The following is a 13,640-nucleotide window of genomic DNA, read 5'->3' as shown; positions in this document are numbered from 1 at the left end:
TAAAGTGTAAAAATCAAGAAATGAATTCATATATATAAACACTTTGTGGCTTTTTATTATTATACAGAAGTCTTAATGGCCTTTGCTCTTAATGTTAGGATAGATCATTTTCCCATCCTTTAATTTTCACTTTTTGCATATTGACAAGCATCACCTATACAAACACGTTGTCAGAGTGAAAGGGAACTACGTTTTTCAAAGGGTCCTGAGATCACGAAAGAAGTGGTCAATGTCCTTAGCAGCAGAACACTCCAATGAGGACGCCTTCCCTATCCAGGGAGCTGTGAGCTATTTTGTGCTATATGAAGATTCTGCAGTTAAGGAAAGAAAGAAGAAAGAAAGAAAGAAAGAAAGAAAGAAAGAAAGAAAGAAAGAAAGAAAGAGAGAGAATCAAGGGCCCAGGGCAGACCAGATCAATGTTAGCAAAGCAAACTGGACAACCTGAGGCTTCTTATAAAGCAACTCTCTTGCTTAAGAAGAAATTTTCCTGGGCCCCCGGTTGGGGGTGGGGGGCACTGGAGCAGCTCCCTCCCATCACCTGCTTCCCTGTCTGTGGTCATTTTCACAAGTCAGCAGGGGGTAGAGGCAGGAGGCAAATCCAGCACATCGTCAAAATAACCAAGTGTTCTGTGCCAAAAGGAAATGTGGGCTAAGAACTATAATGAGAGGGTAAGCAAGGAGCCACTGGTTCCAAGCAGCAAGATGTGTCAGCGAGAGAGAACAGCAGCCCTGCTGGCCTCGGTACAGGCCAGAGCCTTAATCTGTAAATCACTGTGAAGCCCAATACGTCAAAAAAATGTGGCCACCCCTGGAGTAAAGGCATAAGGCAACAAAATAACCTCCTGCTCTAACCTCCTGCGGATAACCCATGTGAAAATACAAAAAAGCGCCAGCGTCCAAGAGAGGGGAAGGGTAGCTTGCCAGAACCTAATTATATTTAATCAAGATGGCGAAAAATGATGAGCACGTGTCCCATAATCCCAAATGAAAAACACACGCATATGCACACACACGGACACACACACACCCCACTCTTAAGAATGCTTGACTGTACATTCTCTCATCTCCCTTTATAAGCCTACTCTAAAATTTCTGGCACGGGCCTGAAAGTCATTAGTAATTTAGCTGAAACGTAAAATTTTACTGCAGCGCATTGGTAGCTATTATAAGGTATAAATCTGTGTGGCTCTGGCAGGTTGAATTCCCTCCTACTCCCCTTCATCATGCTACAAAAAGCATTTAACTATGCTGGGGGTACAGGACTCACATTTTGGAATTAAATTAGAGACATGAGAATACTAAAATACCCTTTCTTTTCTTGATCCACGCCAACCATTTTGAACTGCTTTCTTGGGCCACGTCCCACTAAAGAAAATGTGATCTTCATCAGTAAATTTGGATTCAGCAAACTGCCTCACAAAAAAACATAGTGTGCAAAATCATCAGGGCCAACAAAATCTGTGTTTGCTTTGCCCGCATTTATCCTATCTGCCCAGGCCCATCATTTTCAGAGGTTGTTGGAGAGCACAAGGCTCTTACTCATAAATCCCAAGTTTCCCTATAAAATTAAGCAAAAAGAAAAACCATGTATACTGTTGTTTTGTTTTGTTTTGTTTCAGGGAATTTTGTCTTACTTTCTTGCAGTTTGTTTCATGATTTTTTTCAAATTCCTTCCTGGAATCTTTAGGTCTTGGATGCAAATATATTTTCATAGCCAAAGGGTTATGTATTTGAGCATAGTACCATTAGCACATGAGATCTGAACACTTATTAGTGGAGCGACTCAGTAGAAAGCATATGGGCCTTGGAATTGACACCTGAATTCTATCCCCTTGGCCAGGGATAGCAAATATCAGAACTTGTTTCACACGCTTTCTATTCTTGTGCCCATAGCAGATATTATTAATGGTTACAGAAATAGTAGGGGCCCAGGTGAACCTAAATTCAATAGTCCTTTCTGACTGAATCAAAACACAAGCTGAGTCTTTTTCTCGGCACAAATCTGCAGGTAACCATGATCAATTTATCAAAGTTAGCACATGAGACAACAAAACTTATTTGCCTTCTCAAGGATAAACTGTAAGCACTAAGAGTTCAGGAACCACAGTTATTCATTGTTTATCTCTGGCACATATCCCAGTACCCAGTACATAGCTGGCCTCAGAAAACATTTATTGAATGCTACGGAACTGTCTGATCCCACCATTAATTCCAAGAGCTTCCTTCACTAAGTAACTTCTTTTCCTTATTTTGTTTTCCTAGAAACTCGGTAGTGTGTTAATTACTAGTCACCTTATTATTGTTACCAAAAAAAAAATTAAATGTTAATTAAATATTACCAACACCATTAACTTTTTTTAAAGCAAATAATACTATGTTCAGTATGACTTAGAGCAAAATAAGTGGGCATGTTGTCTACTCCCTAGTTGCTTGGTGTCTGAAATGGGATAGCCTGAAATACAAATGAAAATGGTTTATGGATTTCCCTCCAGTTTGGTGTCTTCTAGTGGGAAGACTCAGTCACTTTCATCAATTTTGTCAAGTCTCCCGATGTCATGGAAATTTTCCTTGTCTGTTTAAGGAAATAAGACACTTTTACACAGTGTTATTGGAGTTACTGATATAAAGGCACTTCACACCTTTACTTCACACCTTTACAAAACTTTCAGGAATAACTAGCAGAGACATGTTTAAACCATAAGGGAAGATTCACTGGCCTATGTAATTAAAAATACTACAGAGAGTGTAAGCTAAAGGTAAACCTTGATCAAGCCACTCAGTTATGAATCCAATTTTTTTTTTCACTTCTTTCTATGTAGGATTCATCCTAAAACTGGCTTATCTCATGGTCCCCAAATGGCTGCAACTGCGCAAAGTAACACACTTTCTCATTAGTTTATTCAACAATAGCACCAATGTTCCAACATTTCCAGGAAAAGAAATGAGATTGAATCTATACAGATGGCGTAAAATTTATGCCACAACCTTAACTAATTATTTTAACTTGTGAATGGGATGCACTGATTAGATTAGCCTAGGTCATGTGTTCCATCTTGGACCCAGAAATGGAACCATTTCTCTCAGAATCACACAGATCCCCAAACAGAAATCAGTACTATTAGAAAAGGATTTTTAAAATAGTGCAAAAAACTCAGCCAATAACATCTACCATAACAGTATCTCTTTCTAATCAACTGAGGCAGAAACTCCTATGTGATCTATAAACCAAGAATAACTGTCAATCTCCTAAGCTTCTGTTATTTTTTTACTACACAAGCATTGTAAACAGTATGTAACTCAAATATTTTCTAATCCAACAGCCTATCAGTACTAATAGGGTTTGGAAGGAATGCACAATTCTTACTGCTGCTATAGCCTCTACCTATACGCCTTCAAGGATCATTCTCCCAGAATATTCTCCCACACTCAAATATTTTCAAGAGGCCCCATAGATGTCTCAGATATATTGAAAAGGGAGCACATAGTCTCTGGATATTTTGCTTCCAATCATTTCATATCAGAAATCTACTTGTCCATAGGGCAGCAACCATGGCCACAGCACATCCGCCATCTTTGCCACGATCTCTCCCATCACCACTCTATCGGTTCTGCTGGAGAATTCTATCCTGGCTATAGCATGGCTATACCATGCATCCAACTATAAAATAACACTGTGCTCCTTTTGCTTTTTCTTTTTTTTAATGTTTATTTATTTGAGACAGATTGGTAGGGAGGGGCAGAGAGAAAGGGGGACATTGGGTCCAAAGAGAGCAGAGAGATAGACCAGGAGCTCAGACTCACAAACAATGAGATCATGGCTTGAGCCGAAGTTGAATGCTTAACCAACTGAGCCATCCAGGTGCCCCAACACAGTGTTCCTTTCAATCCTCACAAACTCCCTCATGTAAAGCACTTCTTCATTTAATTGTCCTGATTCCCAGTCACCAAAACAAGGGCCAGTTAAGCTAAATATAGTCATGTCCCAGTTACTATCTCTGTAACACCCTCTTCTCACTCCACTGCCCATCAAAATCCTCTTCCCTCTGCCCACCTCTGTTTTTTTTTAAGTGACTTATGTTAGACTCCTGAGAGAAAAATAAGGCTGTACATCTCACTTTTAATTCATTTAAGACATCCAGATAATTGTCAAGGTTCCTTTTTACATTGGTTCTAGAGAGCTTAGAATTAAATGTATTTTACCGCTTCAGGAATACATATGTGCATTTTAAGCTTTATTCCCACGTGCACATTCTCTCTGTCCTTGATTCCTTCCCTTCTTATCCAGTGATTCTCATTTCCATTTTCCTGATGATTTTTTACCCTGTTGTTGCACCTCACCCATTGCACCATTGTGGTACATTTCCTACATCTTACTCCATGTTTGCAAGGTCCTCCCAGGTCTATGGCCGAAGGTATATGTGGTAGTCACAACCAGTGGAAACTTTTGCTAGTAGGGTGAGTTGACCTAGCCTTCTCCCTACCAGCCCTGACCTACCATTGTATCTCCTTCTTGATGGCTACATCAGAAATCCCTGGTAAACTGAGTAACTCATATACCTATAGCAGGGAGAATTTTTCAATGAGGGCAGTTGCCATCACAAAGATGATGGAGGCCTCGGTCTAGGAGATGGCTTCTTCCCTCTCTTAACTGGGATGAGGATATCACTGTTAACTCCAAATAGTGTAAATAATACCTCACCACAAGGGTGGATAGTTCCACCCCTAACTGGCATCTCAAAACCTGGGTTTAACCAAGTCACCTGATTCAGCCTAAGTTTTCTTTCATGTGGCACTGAGGAACATTGCAAAAATTAAGGAAAACAGTTATAAGTTATACTGCAAACAAATATTTGGTTTAAATGTAAAAGGTATCTATTTACAAGTAATGAAAGCAAAGTACTTCAAGTCATTGAATTTTCCCTTCTTGGAGAGAGAAGACCTCAGATGTTCTCATGCCAGGGAAGAGAGAGCATAAGTAATTGAAATGCAAAGTGAACCCTGGAGAAGGTTCAAGGTAATGGTGGAAGGAAATCATAGACACATCTTGTCTTGTCTTAAAGGTGTGGCACATTGAGAAGTCTGAACACACATGAACATGAAAAGCATGGGGCTGTGTGCAAAGGAAACAGAAGATCCTTTCTTGCTCATAATGAGTAGTATCTTCCTGAGGGAAGCAGGTGGACCAGTGGGAAAAAACCATTTGGGAACATTGGGAATGTTTGGAGGCGGTTGATATCAAATGCCCCAGCAGCTTTAGGCAAAAAGCAGTGAAGAGTATTTGAAGATAGTTAGAAGGTAATTATTTTTTTGGAACTATTACTCTATGTCAACAGAATGAGGTTTCGCTATTAAATGGGCTCTGCTCGTCCCACAGTGACTTAAATGAGAAATGTGCTGTCATTACAAGAATTAATGCCTTCCTCGGAGTTTCCTATTAACCCTTGATGTGCTCTTTTTAAGGCAGCTGATAATGGTTTTGAGTAGAGACAACGGGGGAGGAAAAATACAGAAGACAAGCACTGATTATACTTTTCAAGAAAGGGAATTAACTTAAAAATAACATTAAATTTCTTTTAAGCATACAAACAACATACAGTAAAAATGAAAAACAACATGAAACTATATGTCTTGGAAAATAAAAACTTATGCTCATAAGCTAATTGCATCTTGCAGATAACTAAATTGAATTGCAAACTATCAGAGAGAAGGAGGAGAGACAGGCATTACAGAAGTAAAGAGAAGTTTTTAAAAAATCAGCAGTCTCATAAGGCCATTTAGGTACTCACTGATGCATAAAATTTCTTTCTCTGTCAACTGAAATAACCTGATTTATTTCACTATCGGACTAGCTTCTTCCCATTATTTTACATTTGTTGTCTTTCAGGTCTGGATGGCTGAATGTTCAACTTATTCCCGAAGAACTGGCACGTGTGCTTTGTAAAGTGCATAGCGACAACCCAACTGGGGGACAGCAAGAAGCTGGAGGACCCGCTGCAAGCTAAAACCTAAAATAAACACAACAGAGGCACTAGTGGATACTTTAAAAAGGAATTTATGGCCCATTTCCTCATTTCCCCTAGGATTTTGCTTGTGAAAATAAATTTGATATTTTCAGCATTAAAAAAATATATTTTTCAAAAAGAAAACACGCCAAAGTTTCACACGTGTAACCCACCATTCCAATAAGACACAAGTGTAACAGCATTAGTGGGACCCTCCATAGCGACACTGGCTCTGAAGTCACCAGTCTGCAGAGCCACCCACACCTGAATATACTGTGACTATGCCCTGGACATGCCAGGCCCACTCACAGGTATCCGATTACTTGTTTCAGGACACCTGATCCATTGAGAAGTTGAGAAATGACAATTTACATTAGGCTAATCATCTTTCCCTTATTATTAAGAGTTTATTTCTCCACAACAGTCTTTCCTTCTAGGGAATAGAAATGGTGACCTTAAGCAAGATAAATCACGGTGTCATAAAATATATCCCATTTATTTAATAGCTTTCTACCCTAGAAAATGTTTCAGGCTTTGAAATTCTGTGTAAGTCATATACTTAGTATTTCTAATACGCTTTAAAAGCCCACTCAACTCCCCCCCAGCTGTTGAGAACAGGAAGTAAAGAAAATGAGCCTTTTTCCTGCTAGTCCTCCTAAGAGGAGTTGAGGGCACCAGCAGAGCCATTTTGGAATTTTGCTGGGAAGCAAGGATTAGCATCTGAGGGACACTGCCAGATTGTTTGATTAGAATAGTGTTGCTAAGTTATTTTAGATGGGATCCAAATAGGTAACACTAGCTTGAGGTTACACTGTGCACCTCAAAACTGGCCTCCAAGAAACTATGCAATGCTGTTGACCATCCATTTCTCTTCTGTTTCTAAAGCCATTGGAGAAGAACTAGAGGATTGGAGCCCTATCAAAGGCATTTAATCTCAGTCTTTCAAGCTTTTAAAGCAGATTCTTTAATTTTCTGGGACTCATTAAACTAGAAAATGTAAAATCCCTCAGACATTGGAGAAATTCTGTGTAGAGAAATATACTAGTTAAAGGTATAATGTTTCTAGGTATGTGGTACCCAGTAGATGTCCAAGAAGGGTTGAATAAACAAATGAGTGCATTAGCGGCAGTTTTCCCAAAGCCTCCATTCTTTAAAACATTTCTTTTGTTGGGGCATCTAGGTGGCTCAGTTGGTTAAGCAGCCGACTTTGGCTCAGGTCATGATCTCACAGTCCATGGGTTCGAGCCCCGCATGGGTCAGGTGCTGACAGCTCAGAGCCTGGAGTCTGCTTCAGATTCTGTGTCTCCCTCTCTCTCTGTCCCTCCCCTGCTCAGGCTCTGTCTCTCTCAAAAATAAATAAATGTTTTTTTAATTAAAAAGTCCCTTTCTATAATATACTTTCTATATATTTTGAACCCATTAGTTATCAGAAAACTGCTATGATTCATCTTCTCTTGTTAAGAGCACCTGAAACTTTTCTACTGTCAGATGGAAAACTATTCGAAAAATACCTTCTTAACTTATGGTATAACCCAACCCTTGAAGTAGATTTTTTTTTTAATGTACTTTAGGCTTTGGGGAATTACAGTTCTTACTGACAACACTGGGATTGCAAATTAAATTTGTGTAATATAACAGATCTAAGAAACCCACCAACACATTTAAAACACAAAGAATCTACAAGAGCACCTTAGATCTTTAAAGAGCCCTCTTATTTTACCCCATCCCAACTGACCTTTAGTTATTCAAAAATGTGTTTCCTGTCAGTGCTTTTCCATCCCACTTCCATTTTGTGGTACTGTCACTTGGCATTTTTCCTTGGATAAACGAGGGGTGCAGGGAAAAGTCTGGGTATTAATTGGTGGCATTTTTCAATAGGAAGAGAGCCCACTGAGGATTTCAATTCCCGGGTAAAAAATGCCTTTTTCTCCAGTTTTTTCTTTTTTCATGAAGTACTTAGATAATTGCATCAGCTCTTTATTTTACTTGTGTTGACAGCCTGAAAGTGCAATGTGATCATCCCAGCTGGAAGTCTCTGGTACTTTCCTCAGCCATCTTGTGACAGTAAAAATGGGTGGTCTTCCTTCTGGATCAAGAACACTGGTGGATAATTCATCACCCCGAGCCATGAGGTGCAGCCATACCAATTACTTCACAAGCTTTCCAAGAAATCTAGCAAACCAAACAGAGCTCACTTCCAATTGGTTCCTACTCTCTCTTCAGCAAAATTTCAGGAGGCGGAATATTTTCCACTATGAAATAGGTATTTTGGAAAGTTCTACACACGCTTGTTTGCACAGGATTGACATTTACACAATCGTGAACAACACTTTATGTGGTACTTAGGATTTCTTTAGAGGACCTTTATCCAAGTGCTGACCTGGCTTAACCCTACTTAACTTGTAAAAAATGAAGGGATTATAGAAGAAGGTATATGGCCGTGGGCCACTGATGGATTAGACTTTCCTTTGGTTGTGTTTTCTTAGAGCCTTTGAAGTGGGGCTTGAGTACAATCTTCCTTAATGTTCCCTCTTATGGATCTTGTTTTGTTACAGTAGCTGATCTTCTGGGGTTAAGAAAGTGGCGAAAGAATGTGTTGTGCTTATGTGCTTACTTTGTTTATAAACGGTATACCTTTGCAAGGACAAAAAGAGTTTCCTTCATAATGTTCTGGAGCCTGCTTCCGTGCAACTATATAAAATACCCGGAGTCCTATTTTTAATTTGAAAACTCAGCGCTGGTGGAGGGTGGAGAAATGGGCCCTCTCATACATTGCTTTCTGGTGGAGACCGTAAACATATACATACTCATTGATCTGGCAATTCTAATTCTAGAAACTAATCCCAAGGAAATAATAAGGATGTGTGCAAAAATTCAATCACTAGTGTAGCCATTTCAGCATTGTTTATGGTATAGCAGATTTGAAAACACATGAGGGTAAAAAAGGAATATGTTCCCATGCCTATGGAATGGAAAAGTAGGCAGCTGTGAAACGGCATATTGCAAAAGTGTCTATAATATTGACTTCGACAGATTTTCTCAGTCTGCAGGTGAATAGAAAATATAGTTCCATTCTATACCAAATGATCTCATTTTTGTTGAAAAAAAAAGTTATAAGCCTGCTTAAACATATGTATGCATTTATACAATCAAAGCAACAGGGTAGTCCCTAAAATATAGACAGTTATTATGTGGTGGGATTACGGAGGGATATTATTGTCTTCTTTTTTCCTTATTTGTATTTTCCAACGTTTTTTACTTTACATATTACTTGTGTAGTAATAAAAAAATATTTACAGTCTGCAGGGGTGTTTTGGGGGTGGGGCGATTTTTCCTCAAGTAAATGAAGTCAACTGAAGTTTACATTTCAGTGGACTGGTAAAGCTAGCCTGCATATATAGGGGAGATGGGTCATAGACGGAATTTTGGGCTTGGCTTCAGGCCTGAAATCCCAGCTTGGCTCTGCCTGCACAACTTCACTCAGTGCAAATCAGAGAATTCTTTTACTTCCCTGGGTCTGTTTCCCCACTTTTATTTTTCTTAACGTTTGTTTGTTTGTTTGTTTGTTTGTTTGTTTGTTTGTAGAGAGAGCGCACACACACATGCACACAAACAGAGGAGGGGCAGAAAGATAGCAAACAGAGAATCCCAAGCAGGCTCCACACTGTCAGCACAGAGCCCCATGCGGGGCTCAATCCCACAAACCATGGGATCATGACCTGAGCTGAAATCAAGAGTCAGACCCTCCACTGACTGAGCCAACCAGGCGCCCCAGTGTCCCCACCTTTAAATAAGGACACCACTGCTACCCTATGTGTCTCATAGTATTATAACAGGCATCAGGGGAGATAATAAAAGCAAAAAGCCTTGGATAAGTTAAGAGTGTTAAGTGAAAAGAATAAACAGGAATCAGCAGACAATTCAAACAGCATATCACGGGCTAATCCAACCAGCAGAGGCACTATCCTAATCTATCCACCCTTTCCCTGCTTCAGCCCCTCTTCTGTACTAACAAGGAATTCAGCTCACCACTTTCAGAATGCAGCTTGCTTCTGTTTCCATCCATGAATTCAGCACAAGCAGATGTGCAAAGAGTCAGAAGGCCAGTTCTGTGTTTTCCTACATTCATGTCCAGTGGCCCCATTAGCCCACTGCTAGCCACACACCTGCAGGCTGTATTGCCTCACACAATCCCTGCACTCGGAAGCCCTTACCTGGCCATATTAAGTTTGCCATGCGATACACAGTGTGCTCTGTTTTCATTTTTCCACAAGAATGTCACAATGGCCACGAGAAGGAGAGGTCCTACTTCACAAATCCACAATACCTTGAGTCGTCACTCTGGAAAATTCCTTCCCACTGCCTCTACTTGACAGAGTTTCTTCATCTTTAAATTTCTCACTGCTTATCTAGCTTCTGTCCCCAGATTGATCTGAAAAAAATGAAAGTCTAGTACAGAGTTTGTTATGTCTGAAGATTTAGTTGCCCAAGCTGTGAGGCCCAGACTATTAGTTTTTGAGTCACGTTTCTTGGCTCTCAAGCCTGCAGAAAATACGTCCGACTTACATGAGAGAAACAAGTTTTCTCAGGTAGCTGGAAAGGAGGAGGATACCATTGTCTGCTGAAAAAGAATCTTTCACTCTCGTCGGAAAATGACAAACCAAGTTACCAAGTGGGGTATCTGTCTTGTTGGCACCTTCCAGGCTCCCTGACCTCTGAGTTAAGAATGATAATGACATTCTAATATTTTCACTTTATGTTGAATATTTTCAGAAGTATTAAAAGCACCTTAATAAAGTGCTTGGGATCTAGTCTTTACCCATTTGGGGAACAATCACTTCAATCAAACAGGCTCTTTCTAATGCCAAATGCCCGGTATTTATCAGGTTAGGTAAGAATATGGGATCCTGCTGGCAAGAGGAATAAAAATGCTTTTAGGACAATAAATATATGTCCTCAACCCTTCTGCTGAGCATTAGGTGGGGACTTTGGCTGACATAAGTTCTGATAACCAGAGAGCTCCCTGTTCCCAGCTGCCCATCCCGGTGCCCCACTGCGTAACATTTTAAATCATCTCAGCCATGGTAAATGACGGCCAAAAGAACAGCTTCAGCCCAGAAGAGACAAAGGGACAGTGTTAGAGAAAGAAAAGCAGTGGTATTCTCGCTTCATTTTAAAATTAATAGAGTTGGTTATAGTTTCTAAGTACACTTGGAAATCCAGCTGCCAGAGAATGGGCTTGAACACTGAAAGCCCTCTTTAATCCGTGGACCCCGGACAGGTAGCGGTACTCTCCAGCAAGCAGGGCACAGGTAGTGGCACTGTAAAGCCAGCAAAGAGAGCCTGCCAGGAAGCTCCCACACTGTCCTCAGGGAACTGCCTCCACGCAACGGGCAGCTTTGATCTCTGCTGAGCCTGCTAGGGGGGTGCCAACGGTGCGGTGGGTGTCCGCGGGGTCATTTTACAGAGACCATCAAAGCCGCTTTCACATGGTAAAGACTAACAACCTGGCCTCTATTTGAACAGCTAGCAGCTCTTCAAACTGTCTAATTCCCAGAGCCTGTTAAACAGAAAGACAGCTAAGAAACAGAGTAATGTTGAGTCCTGGACAGAAGGGAAGGAAGAAAAAGTGAGCCGGCCAGGGGGTGCCACCGCCACGGGACGGCATCACCCAAACATCAGTGTTCCTATCTTTAAAATATATGATTTCTCAGGGTTACATCACTGGAGTACACAACTGGAAGGAATTGTGATTTGGCCAATGATGCGTATTAAAACGTTTCAAGAATCACCAAAATGGCAAGTAGAGATTTGTCAGAAGACAGGGAGAAAGAACAGCCCTGAAGAAGAATTTAAATGAAATAAAACAAGTAAATGGGCTTTTAAGTCAAATTTAAAGCCACTGGAAAGGAGCTTAAAGAAAGATAATTTAGCAAATGGCCAGTCATAATCCTTATAATCTTGCTCTTCTGACTTAAGAAATCCACGATGTACTTTTTAAATACTATTTTTCACTAGAAATACAAAAAACATTGGAAGATAACTATTATAACTATTGGAAGATAACTAAAAATGTTTTTCAATGTCCCTTTCACCCCCTCCCCACCTAAATTTCTTTCTATAGGAGAATCATAATGTCTTTCATTAAGACATTAAAACAAGACTAATTAGGTGGGAAGTGCTTTTAAAAAAAGACTGATTCTCTAACAGACCAATAGTTATCTTTGAATTTTTTTTTAATGTTTACTTATTTTTTAGAGAAAGAGAGAGACAGAGCGTGAGCAGGGGTGGGCAGAGAGAGAGGGAGACACAGAATCAGAAACAGGCTCCAGGCTTTGAGTGGTCAGCACAATGCCCAATGCGGGGCTCAAACTCACGAACCGTGAGCTCATGACCTGAGACGAAGTCAGATGCTCAACTGACTGAGCCACTCTGCAATAGTTATCTTTGGAGAGCATGATATAGTCTCCTTTGGATTGAGGGGTAATGTTGAAAGACTAAACATCACTTAAGTGTCATTAGCTAGTCTTAAGCTTCAGTAGTTAGTCTTTTAAGTAGAAGATAAAATGCATCATCAAAAATACAAAAGAAGATGAACTACATTAGCACTTCACATAAAAACAAATATAAATAATCAACTAATATGAAAAGATGCTCACCAATGTCTAGGAAGACACAAATTAAAACAACAATAAGATAGCATTTTTTCTCCTATTACATCAACAACAACAAAAAATTCAAAAGAGTGATAGCATCTAGTGTTGGTAAAGATATAGGAATAAATGGGTACTCTTTTACATTATTGGTGGGACCATAAAGTGGAATAACCATTTCTGAGGAGAAGAAAAAAACAAAACACAACAAACAAACAAACAAACAAAACGTAGTGGCTATAAAACATTTTAAATGCACAAATCCTATAGAATAGATAAGAATCTCAGTAGCCAATCACAGAATCACAGAAACTCAACTGCAACCAATTAAAGATCCCCCTCTTTCCCTATGAATAGTTCTAAATTCTGATGTCATGTCAAGATGTTCAGAAGGAGGAAGAGAGGTATATGATCTTCCAAATCATTAGCCCACACGAAATTCTCCAAGAAGTCATTGGCTCACCCAGTCTTCAGCTGGTATCCCAGACAGATCACTGATGAGATGTCCCTTGTTCCTGGTGGCATGACCCTTTTATGTCCAGTAAATTTCTCTGCTCCTTTCATATCATGCTCGAGGGCCTGGGAATAATTCTGCTGTTCCCCTGCTAAGCTGGAGGCTTGGGATCTTGGCAAGGTTGTTTGTGGGCAGATTTGCCTCTATGCAACACACAGTATTTCTTCTCTGGGGCCCCACTTCCCTAAATCCCTGTGGTCAGCTACCTCACTGAGATTATAACCTGGAAAACATAGGCCCTGGCCTGCCTCTAGGACCTGCAAATGCTCCCACTATCCTCACTTCCCCTCTACCCTCCCTCCCTTTCCACCATGCTGGAAAAACTTTCTCTAACCTAAAACAGAAGTTCTGTGGTCTTTTACGATGTGTCTCCCACACATTTTGTCTTTGCCAGTTTCCTTCATTCCCCTACGGATTTGGAGTTTTGGAAACCAAAGTCCTGAAGATGCTCTCCCCTCCCTGATTTCAGAG

This window comes from Puma concolor, chromosome B1, assembly GCF_028749965.1.
Source record: "Puma concolor isolate L17-30 chromosome B1, mPumCon1.1.hap2, whole genome shotgun sequence".
Lineage (NCBI taxonomy): Eukaryota > Metazoa > Chordata > Mammalia > Carnivora > Felidae > Puma > Puma concolor.
This window is presented reverse-complemented; position numbering follows the sequence as displayed.